This window comes from Mirounga leonina, unplaced genomic scaffold, assembly GCF_011800145.1.
Source record: "Mirounga leonina isolate KUSES-001 unplaced genomic scaffold, KU_Mleo_1.0 Mir_114, whole genome shotgun sequence".
Taxonomy (NCBI): Eukaryota; Metazoa; Chordata; class Mammalia; order Carnivora; family Phocidae; genus Mirounga; species Mirounga leonina.
In genome coordinates, this window is record NW_023270265.1 from 49,143,929 (window position 1) to 49,156,030 (window position 12,102).

Genomic DNA, 12,102 nt, shown 5'->3' on the forward strand with positions numbered 1-12,102 from the left:
GGCATGAAGAGCATGTTGGAGTGTAGGGAGCATGGTGGAGCGTGAAGAGCATGTTGGAGTGTAGGGAGTATGGCGGGGCATGAAGAGCATAGGGAGCATGATGGAGCATGGTGAGCATGAAGGGCATAAGGGGAGCCTAATGGAGTGTGTGGAGCATGAAGAGCACGGTGGAGCATGGAGAGCATAAGGGGAGCATGGTGGAGCGTGGCTGATGGAAGCTGACGTGGATGGTGTGAGCCAGGGCTGCTGTGTGTTTAAGTGGACTTGCCAACCACTCCAGAGCACATCCTGGACCGTGGTGGCCTGGGCATGTCAGGGACTGTGAGTGCTCCAGGGCACATGGATACCATAGCCCTGGGGGACCTGCCTGTGAAGGGGGCCCCCGGTCAGTCTTGCCCGTGTCAGTGGTGTCCAAATAACCTTCAGCTGTACTTCCAGGAAAGGGTCTTTGGGCCGTGGCCCCGCTTTCCCTCATTGGCTTTGATGAGCCTTCAGGCGGCGTCACACAAGCCTCAAGAAGCAGCAGGACCGTCTTGCTTCCTGGCGCCGCTCCCCATCCCGGTGTCTTACCAGGTAGGCTCCCTCCTCATCACAGACTGTTTGGGGGCACGGATTCCTTATTCCGATCTTCCATAAATTTCACAGCTCAAAAAGGAAAGCTCCACTCCTCTTTCTCTTCTTTCCCCTTCCCTCCCTTCCTGAACAGTTTAGCCCTAAGGCAGGCGTCCATGCGGGGGAAGGGGCTGGGGGGGGGAGGGGTTCGTGGAGCCAAAGGCAGCAGGAGGGAGACATGACCCGCCTTCCCCTGGGGGAGGGCCAAGGGGGAGGGCTGTCCCTGGGAAGGACTCAAGGGAGCCGGAAGGTGTGGCTGTGGGGTCTCCCTAAATGTACTCCGTTAGATGAAGCAGGTGGGGCCACACTTCACCGCAGCGGTGGGCTTTGGGCTTGAGGCTCCAGCAGAGTCTGTGATGTTCTCACCCGGGGTGAACAGGGAGAGAGAGAGACACGCTCCCAGGAGGGGTCACCAAGCAAGCCTGAGCCCCTCCCTGCCCATGAAGCCGGATCAGGCAGGAGCAGATGGCTTTCTCCCATGCTGCCCTGACCCTGAGAGATGACACTTCCATCGGCCAGCGCTGGCGGCGTCCTTCATCCCACCCAGATCACGACGGGTCGTATCCGTGGCATACGGCACCTGCTGTGCCAGAGAACATAACGGAAACCACCGTGGAAATGGCCAGGAATCTAGAAGCCACTGAAAGATGCTGCGCTTCAGCGCCCTGAGTCCTCAGCTGTTAGTGCACAAGGGAAGCAACTGGGGAGGTAAAAATAATCAGTTCTAGAAAGGAATATTTCTGAATTAGCATAAATTAAACTATTTAAAAATACTTCTTAACAGTTAATTTAGCATTAGGAGCACTTGCGTTGGAGAGGAGCGCACTTAATATCGGATAAGGAGCTACCTGCCAATGGCAGTGTTATTTTTAAGCTCCTACATATTGGGGGGTTTCTCCGCAGGGGGCGCAGACGACCTCCACGGGCTTTCACGGCCTCGCGAAAGCTCTTTCACATGAAAAGTAAATTTTGGAAAGTGAAGCAATTCTAGTGGAGAAGCAACATCGGAATCATCCCTCAGTTTTTCAGAAACGTTAGGGAAATGAAGGTTCTTCTGTACAAAGGAAGACCATATACTTTCAGCCTCGGCCTGGAGGCCGAGTGGGTAGAAGAGGCTGGTGGCTGCAGCTTTTCCTCCTCTGAACACTCCTGGGATAACGCCACCTCCGGGGAGGAACTCCCGGGAGAAACTGCGGAGGCTGGAGGCGAGGACTGTTCTGGCCTCCTTGCTGGGACGAGAGACGTCCCTCCTGGAACGATGGGGGACGTGGCACGGTCTGGGAACCATCCCAGGCCAGCGCCCAGCAGCTCAGGGTTAGGGATGGGCCAGCGAAGCTGGAACAGGACATCCAGAGCCTGCTCCAGCTGCAAGGCAGCCTGGAGCCTCCGAACCTGCGGTGCCCGGGAGAGCCGTCTCGAAGATGCCCAGCTCCTGGTCCTGCTCCTGGGGAGCATTGCCATCAGGAGAAGACTTGCACAGGCTCATGTTTTGCAAAAGTAGAAAATGAATTCTAGAGTCTGGTCTCAGGAAAGACCCTTAGAGCCGGAAGGTGTGGCTGTGGGGTCTCCCTAAATGTACTCCATTAGATGAATCTCAAAATCTTAGTTTTGAGATTCTTCACTTGTCGGCACGCTTTCTGCGAGCCCGGCAGGCGCAGAGCGCTGGGCACAGAATGGTCATGCGATTGACCAACATCGCTCAGCTGGCTTGCTGTCGGGGGACGTTTAAAATTAAAACTCACTTTGGATTAGAAATGGACAGTTTAGGAGGCATGTCTTATATTTTTCTTAAGGCTCCAAGCCTTCCCAAGTGGAGGTTGAGCACAACTCAGTGCCCCAACTCAGCAGCCGACCGTGCTGCTCTCTTGGCCACTGTATTTCTCTCTGCACGAGTAGGACAGAACGGCCTGCGGGGCTTCAGTTGCTTTTTGAACAACGGTGCTATTAGGAGCCAGAGTTGCAACTCCCAGAGAGAACTGTTCATGCTCCTGTACCTTCCCAAATCGTGTACATATTAATTACTCAAAGTTACTATCCTGCTAAGAATTTGGAAAGCAGTCACTTCACATCACCTCTCGTGGAGAACTGTGTCGAAACCGAGAAGACTTAGGTGTGGGTGTGGGTCTTCCCCACGCTAGGCATGGCTTCCCTTTGCTGGTCTTCACGCTCTGGCCAAGGCCCTAGGTGAGCCAGTCTTTGGGAAAAGTGGATTCAAAGAAACAAGATTTGGATAGAAAAACAGAATTGAAACCAACAGTCTTGCAGAAAACCACTGAATTTAAGGGAAGAGGAGAAGCAACAGGTATATATTTTTGAAAGCCCCACAGCACAGTTTGAAAAATACCCTGTCCCCAGCCCTGTCAGTCTTAATCCTCAACCCAGTAGCAGCTGGGCCCCCAACTCTCTCCCCATTCCCAGTTCTCTCCACACCCCCCTGGGAAATCCCACGCCTTGCTGTTCCATTTGCTTGTCCATGTATTTCAGCTTGTCACTCTGCTTACTTCGGAGGGGGGTAGGGTCTCCTCCTTCCAGGTCTCAGCAATTTGTGCGCAGGCTCCTGTCAGCCTCCCTGAAGCCCACAGAGGCAGGCTGACAACCAGAGAGCCTTCCCAGTTGGGGATGGGGAAGCATGGAAGAGTACATTCCTCACTGTGGTGGTTCCTGCTACGTGATTACGGCACGTATGTGCCCTAACCCTAACCCTAGGGAAGAAGGGATGATGCCTCTGGGGAAGGAGCTAGGTATCGTGCTTTCCCCACCTGCTTCAAGGACCACCGCCTCCCCCCACCTCCGCCAGACACCGCCCTTCTCCCCCTGGGCATCCCTCCCCTCCACTCGGGGCAGGGGACCTTCTACAAATCCTCAGGCTCCTGCTGGAGATGGCAAGTGGCCACCTACCCTATTTCCTTTGTGTGCCTTTGCCTCTCCTCCCCTATTCTCAAAAACCACCTGCTCCTTCCCCAGGGGTAGGAATAGACTGGATGCAGGGAGATTCCATCCACGTGCGCTGGCTTGGGTCACCTGTAGCCATTCGCCAAATCGGTGAACCCTCTTGGCCTTTGTTCTGCCCCAGGTAAGACCAGCAAGCACCAGCTGTCTCGCCCCTTTGGTGGTCAGCAATTTGCCTTCTCCTCATCTCCCCAGTTTTAGGTACACCCGAACTGAGAGTGGGTCTGTGGGGCATTTAGAATGCAGTTCCCATTGTTTTTTACTGCTGCCCCACACCTCCAGGCTTAGAGAAAGCCTGAGCAGCTTCGGAGATGCCCCTGAGGCATTAACGCCAAGGACCACAGGGCGGGCAGGTGGATGCTGTTAGCCAGCTGGGCCCAGAGGCCATGATAGGGCAGCAAGGCGGGCTGAGGGCATCCACCAGCCTTGGCAGTGGGGGATGAGGCGCCATCATGGGCTAGGAGCAAGCAGAGTGAGGAATAGGGCATCAGCAGCCCCTGAGAGTAAGGCCAGGCTCTGAGGAGCCAAGAGACTCAGCATAGCCATGGCCAGAGCTGCTGGATGTGGAATGAGATCAGGAGGTTAGCAGATGACTGAGAGCTAAGGGGTTGCAGCTGGGGGGCCAGCTAGGATGGACTCCAGAAGGGTGATGTGGAGGAATGATCCAGAAGTGGCAACCAGGAGCACAGAGGGCGAGTGCCTGTCCGCCCCGACACCAGCCTCTACCCTGAGATGAGGGGAAGGGGGTTCCGTTCAAGAAGGTTGCAGGGGAACCAGTATGAGTCCAGGGTCGGGGTGAGGAAGGCGGACAGGTGGAAGGAGGGCTCCGAGGAGCCGCGTGAGGGCAGCGTGTGTGCATACGGGCCCACTGGGCGTCCACGTCAGGCAGTCTGCAGGGTGCAGGGTTCCTTTAAAAAGTCCCAATCCCACAAACTGGCCCTCAGAGGGACATTGGCGGAAACCTGAGAAGGGAGAAGGGGGTGGGGGAGGAGAGGAAGGACAGAACAGGAGAGAAAAGGAACATCTTGCCCAAATGCAGGACTGCAGCTCTCCCGAATTTGCACACCCTGGGGAAATTCCATCGACTTCCAGAGGCTGAGAAGGAACCGCCAGAGAGGACAAGCAAACAGCAAGCCCGGGCAGTGTCCCCAGCGTGCGCAGCCAAGCCCTTCCCTCAGGCTAAGCCCCACAGGTTCCCGAGCCCTGCTCCCTCTCTCAGAGATTTCTCTGGTAGGACGGGAAACGCCATCTTGAGTCTGGGGAGAAGGAGAAGAATCTGAACCCAATTTCAATCCCCGCTTCTCAGAAATACTTAGTAGTGGGCCAAGAAAATGATAATGTTGGAGAATTATCGTCATAAATAAAATATAATAATAGTAATTTGTTTTTCTCTTTAAGATTTTTACTTTTCACAATGCTTTCATATTGACTATCACCTCAGACCTTCAAAATTGCCTTGTACTAGAATAAGAGTAACATGCTTCCCCTCCCGTTTTATGGAGGCAGAACTGAGGCCCGAAGAAGCTGAGCGCATGTGGCTGGGGCAGCAGCAGCCGGGGTCTTCCCAGGCGCCGTGGAGGGGCCCGCCCGGCCAGGTGTCTGGGGAAGCCGGGGCCCACAGTGTCTTGTCCGATGCTCTCAGCACTCCAGTGGGTGAGCTTGGTGTATTCACTCATTCACCCGTTTTTGCAGGGGCTGGCGACAAAGTAACAACCCAGTAGATAGCTCCTGCCTTCACTTGGGGCTTCCATCTTCATAAGGACGCAGGCTCTAGAACCTGGCAGCCTCCTTTGAATTCTGCCTCCACCACTTGCCAAATTTGTGCAGATTCTTGACCTTGAGCAGGTTAAGCAACCCTGGGACAGCGTATGAGTTACGTGTGCCCGTCACACACACAGGTTACACACAGGTCCTTCTCACTCGTGCTGCATGACCCACCCACCCGGAGCCGGAGGGGGACCTGCTCATGGCAGTCACTCGGCAGCCCAGGCGGGTGAAGGCTCCATTTCAACACCAGCTTCCACAATTGTCAGAGCAGAAGACAAGAGCATGAGGAGAGTAGGCTCTGACTCTTAACGCAAGCTCCCAGGAGTGACCCAGGCTACTCTGCTTACATTTTATCAACCAAAGCAAGTCACAGGGAGGGGGTGGGGTAATCCTACCATGTGCTGGGAAGGCAGAGGGCAGAGAAGTGCTTGGGAAACATGGCGTGGAGAAGCAGAGAGAAGCTGGGCCCCTGATGGCCTTGCTGAGCGTCATCTCCTTCCTGTGTCTGGCCCTGCCTCTGGACCAACAGTTCCACAAGATAATACTTTTGCTTATTCTTTGAGCCAAGGGTTTGTTTCTGTAAGGTTAGTAATGTCCTCTCTTTGCTTCCTGATTTCAATAGTTTGAGCCTTCTCCCTTTCATTATTCGTCCATTCTAGCCAAAGGCTTGTCCATTTTGTTGTTCTTCCCAAAGAACAAAGTTGTTTTCAGTGATTTTCTCTATTGTTTTTCTGCTCTCTGTTTCATTTATTTCTGCTCTCATCTTCCTTCCTTCTCTCCTTCCCTCCTTCCTTCTGCTTGCTTTGGGTTTAGTTTGCTCTTCTCCCAGGCGTTTGCTACTTATGGTGGTGAGATGACCCTGGTCGCCTACCTCATGGTGGCGGTTGAGAGGTCTAAGTGACAGGTACATGGAGTGCCCCGTCCGCACTGGGCACAATGAATGGCAGCCGTCATGGTGATTATCTACCTTTGGAGATCAACACCCAGGGAGTAGGCGCTACGATTAACCCCACTTTACAGCGGAGGCAGCTGTGTCTGGGAAGGTGATGTGCCAAGATCCTAGAGCTCATTAGGGAAAATCTGGGATTCACAGCTGGTTCGAATTCCTCAGTTAGACTCTCCAGGCCCGGGACCTGGTGCAGCACCGTGCCCCACACCTCACTTGCCTTTGTCAGGGGCAGAGTGTCCCTGAACCAGATGACAGCTTCCCCTGCGGATGGGCGCTGACGGGCGGCTGATGGGAGGGCAGCGCCCCTAGTGGGTGAAGCCTAGTGCCGCTGAGCTTCCCCCAGCGCTCGCTAACCCATCATGTGTCTTCCCTGCTTGTTCTTCAGGTCATAGTCACACTAAGGAAACAATTTTCCTCTTAGAACTGCCTTGCCTCCACTGCTCTCATTTCTGCCTGACAAAGAGCATTAAGTGATGGGGCCCCATAACTGAAAGTGACTAGTCACCGTGCAGCCGTGTGTAACTGGGGGTCCTTTCTCAGATGTGGGGATGCAGGGAACATACTTGCCTTAGCAGGATGTGGGGGGTTGGCTGCAGGTCTTCTGTTGTCTGAGATGGGACAAGGCTCTTACAGGGCCGCCGCCGCCCTACGCCTGACCCAGGCTCGTAGACAGAGGTGTCTCTGGGTCTGGGACAGCCCAGCCCCCCTCGTCCTGAAAACACTGAGTCTCATATCAATGATTTTTTCCCAAATTATCATGATAACTCCCAGCACTGCATCGTTGGTATTTGCATACTCATGAAATCATGGGAAACCCCTGAGGGCTTCCCTAACTCTCATTTAATCGTATTTTTCACTGGGATGTGGCCACGGTTCCCATTTACGTGCCACCATGCTGGGTGTTCAGTGCAGGGCACACACGTTCCCCATGATGCATCAAAAGACCACAAGAAGTTTGGCTCGAGTTAATGTTTCTGGACTCCAGAGAGACACCTGTCCTAACAATTCCTAGTACGCCTCCGCCCCAGGGGTGTGGCCAGTAGGGGCTGTGCTCCCTGCACAGAGGAGGCAGAATGTTTCTGGAATGTTCAACCATCTCCAGTCCACTTCCGTTGTAAATGAAGACGACAGGAGAGAGGCAGGGGCTTTGAGCTATTGCTGAAGACCCAGTAGACCCACGGCTCTCCCGGCTTCGCTCCTGGGAAACGCTGCAGCGTTTGGGAGTGTGTGTGATTGTGTGTGTGTGTGTGTGTGTGCAAGATGTTTTAGAAATCATTTTAGATGATAACAAATAGCTATTAAAACAGAAAGGCCATTTGTGGAGTGCGCACTTTATGTTTCTCGGCACACTAGACACTTTCTCTATGTTAGTAGACAAGATTATATGCACTTGACAGGGAAAAAGCTAAGTGTAGACCTGGCACTCCAATCCAGATCTAACCAGCTTCAAGTTGGACCCTCCACTCTTCCTACCCCCCTGCCAATACACCCCCCACCCTGGGTTGTTTTCAGGAGGTGATTCAGATGTTCTAAACCCAACTGGGACCCAATGGGGATTTCAGCCTCCCTCCGCGCTCCTCCCAGGGCTTGGCCCCTACACACAGCATCACAGAAGGAGACCTCTTATCATCAGCAATTCAAAGTGTAGGAAAACACAGCCTGCTCGCAGTATGCAATGCAGCGTGTGTGATCTGCCCGGCTTACGCGGGCTAGTGCCTGAGGCTGGGCAGGTGAGGGCTGGCTCCATCACCTCCTATGTGTGCACAGATCACTTCCCAAGATAAACTCCCTGTCTCAGGTTCTGCTTCTGGGGCAGGGGGAGGGGGGAGACTTGGACTAAAATAGAGGGTGTGGGTCTGATGAATTAGAGGGTAAATGTAGATGGGAGTCACAGTGTGGGACCCCGACCGACCAAGAGAGGGCAGAGTATAGGGAACTGAGGCCAGCCAAGCCAGATCAGGGGCAGGTGGGACCAGCAACCAGCATGGAACAGCGTGCCAGTTGGCAAGCCGAAGGGACTTCGGAGCTCCTGCACCCACGTGCTGGGCCAGATAGCCGTAAGGCCTTCGGTTTTCACGGAGGAACGAGTCAGCCTGCCTTCTGAGACCAGCAAGTTGTCACACAGCCTGATAACCCTGCAGCACACAGCAGGGCCCTGAGAGGTACAGTTGCTGTGTTCTGGGTGGAAGATGGGGATCCTGGCTCAGGGCTTGGGCTCATGCATGTCCCTCCATCTCCTGCATGCCTACACAGCCCTACTCCACACCCTGGCTCATGCCGTCCTTCCCTTCCCTGGCATGCCTTTCTATCTTCTGTCCATCACTCCACACCCCTGACTTCCTTTCAAATGTGATTCAAACTGAGCCTAGCCCCCGGTCCAGCCTGCCCCTGGATGAGTGGCTCGTCCCTGCTCCACTCTTGTTTAAAGTCTGCTTGACGTTCCTCTGATTTGGCTTTGGATTACTTTTTCTTGGGCTCCCCTTAGTTCCTCGTTCCTAGCTCTTTATACAGTAAGCACACAGCTAGTATGGCTGAAGGAGTTAAACCACTGCACTAAGTTTCTAGTATAAAAAAGAAGTCAGCAAAACCCTGAGTCAGGAGTAATAACAAGGAAAAAAACCTTCTAAAATACATAATCTTTAGTATATAGCTCTCTTCTAAGCATATCGACTTTGGAAACCTCCAGCAAACCTATCTTGCTGAACTTATAATAAACTGTTAAGCTCCTTAGTAATGAATTTCAGAACCTAAAACATATCTGTATGGAGCCCTGCCCTGCTATGACAGTTTATGTGAGTCTTACCAAACAGGGGGGATACACTGGCCAGAGAGTCTGCTCTTCTGATTTGGGTCTTGCAGAAATTCATGGTCGCGTGTCCAGGGAAATACTCTGGACTTCATGGTCTAAAGCCTTTTCATCCAAAAACTGAGTTAAGGTCCAGCTCTGGGTCTTTCTCTGCCCATCCTAGAACCTGCTAGCTGGAGGGGGTCTTGCTTCAAGGCCTGAGCAGATGACAGCTGGATACCCAGAGCAGGCTGGATAGAGCCATGGGTGGAGGGCTTTTCCGACTGGCCTGTTGACAGGTGTCCTGGCCAATGCCTGCCAGGATCCATCACATCCCCATTGTTTGAGCTTGCGTGCACTGACTCCTGTTTCCCTCTGAAGGTCTCCTGCAGGGCCCCAGGCAGATCCATCTCAGTCTGGTCATAGAGCAGGCCTTCAGGAGGCCTGGTCCCTGAATCAGGAAGCACCTCAGGGGCGGTTTAGAATCCTGCAGAGAAAGCCACCCCCAAGTGGGCTCAGCACAGAGAGCTCCCCCCGCAGCCTGGAGATCCTGGCACAGATGCACCAGCTCAGTCCCACAAGCTGCAAAGTTTTCCCGGCATCCCACGGTCTCTAATCTCAAACCCGGCCTTCCCTCATAGCCCCCCGAGACTTGCCCGACCATTCAGGGCACTGTCTGCCCAACAGGAAAGCAGGGTTCCTAGGAAGTCTGCAACTGTATCCTCAGAGGGTATTAACAGACCTAACCTCCAGGGAAGCTGTGCTGGGTACTAAGTCCTGGGTAGTCTTTATCAGTGAGAAAAGGATTTGGTTGCTCCAGAGTGTGTATCACTCTGTTATTAGAGGACAGACAGCACAAAGTTGCCTGGTTTTGGCCTCCAAGGGCGGGATCTACCTATCTGGGTGGGCCAGGGGCTGGTCTGTCTTTATAGCTCCCCAGCGCCTGGCTCTCTGCCCATAATGGGTGCTTTCAGAATGATGGATGGGTGGGTGAATGCATCAACGGGTCAAATAGCATCCTTCAAGGTGGAAGATGTTGGAGAAGAGGAATCCTTCCCAGGAAATAGCAATCATGAGCAGAGTAGAAATGCAGGCTCGAGTCAAAGGACCACATGGACGGCCACTTGGGAAGAACTTCCTGCTCTCATTCTTTGTTCTGGGAATTAATACAACCTGGACTCAAAACTCGCCTCTTCGGTGCCCACAGGGAAACGACCCAGGGAATGCCTTGCTGCAGGGGCCCCATTCCCTGGTCTGCGGCAGCGCTGGATGCAGAATGCTGCTCCTTGCCACGCCCCTCCTGCCCTGACACATGCAGGGTGTGGGGGGCAGAGCACCAAAGCACAGAACTTCCTTTGAGGATAATGAGTACTTATTGAACAACTGGGGTTTCCCCTCCCTTTTTAAATTCAGGTATAATTAACATACAGTGTTATATTAGTTTTAGGGGTACAATACGGTGATTTGACATTTCTATACATTCCTCTGTGCTCATCAACTGGTTTTAAGAGAAGAGCTTTTGGCTGTAGATGTGCTCCTGGAAATCCACATGTAAAGCAAGTCTGGATAAATCAAAGCAGGTCTGTTCATGGAAATAATGGTAAGTGAAGCGCCGTGGGGACATCCCTCAGGCTCGCCGACGTGGCTGCATACATCTCCCTGGCTCATTTCAATACAATGATTCATTCGCTGCAAAAAAAAAAACAAGAATGAAATTCTAAAAAAGAAGAATGTAGATGAATTTCTATAAAATAAGAAATGAAGGTGCACACACACAATGTCACTCCCTTGTTGAAGTACGTGGGGCTGGATCCACAGGGCTGTGAAGGAGACTGCTTGAGAGAAAGGCTCTGGTAAGGGATGGTGGTGATGCCGGAATGGAGAGGGACACAGGAGAGATGGAGAAGGGGGAGGGGGAGGGGAGCATGGGGTGAGGGGGAGGGAGGAGGGGAAGGGAGGGAGGGGGAGGGGAGGGGAAAGAAAGAGGAAGGGGGGAAGAGGTGAGGGGGGAGGGGAAGAGGGGAGGGGAGGGGAGAGGCAAGAGGAGGAGCATCTGCATCTGTGGGGAACCATTAATCGTGGTGGACAATGATGGAATTAAACATGATGGACAACCTTGCTCGACAGCACCTGAGCTCCATGGGTTCAAAGACTGTTCCTTGGGTTCCAGAAAGCATCAAACATCACGCTGGTTTCTCCACGTTGATTCCAGAATGATGGTTATAGCCAGTTTTCAGTATTGCCCAAGGCGTGCCTGATGGCTGCTGAATGTTTGAAGGAAAAAAAAAAATCTGTCTTCTTAGAGATTTTACAGTGTGGGTCCCTCTCATTGCTCTTCTCTTAACCTCTGTTGTTGGCTATTATTGCTAACTTAGCCTTCCAAATGTATTTTCACTCATTTATTTTTCAAAATCAGTTTTGAGATAATGGAGTCAATTTGTTGGGGAAAAAAATGTTCATTAATTTTCTAATATTGAATCACCATTTCACTCCTGCATGCACCTTCCTCGATCATGGAGTAGCATTAATATTCATTTAATACGCTTGCAGATTCCATGTGTCAATGTTGTAGTGAGTATTTTAAATTTTACCTTTATCAGTGAGATTTGTTTACAGTCTTGTGTTGGGGAACCGTGTCCTGTTCGTTTCACACTTTGTTGGTGTTAGGACTTGGTGGCTAATTGGTACCAATTTGGCTAGTTGAACCAGGTTTTCCAAAAGTCTTTTCCTTGTATGCTTTGAGCTAACGTAAGCCATAAGATATTTTTGTATAAGATTTGGAAGGTAGAAATGAAGCAGCAGCCTTGTGTGTGTGTGTGTGTGTGTGTACTTGGAAGGTCAGGCAGGTGCTTTTGCGGCTCACACTCATTGTCATTATCTGCTGACTCACCTCATTGGTACAGGGCAGCAGCTGGACCTGCAGCTTCCCTACTTTCCCCCTTGAATCCTCCTTGGCCCCTGTGACTCCAGGGCCATAGTGTGATGGATTAAGTTTGTGATGCAGGGTCCCAGCTTCCCCCAAAGGAAGAGACAAGGCAGG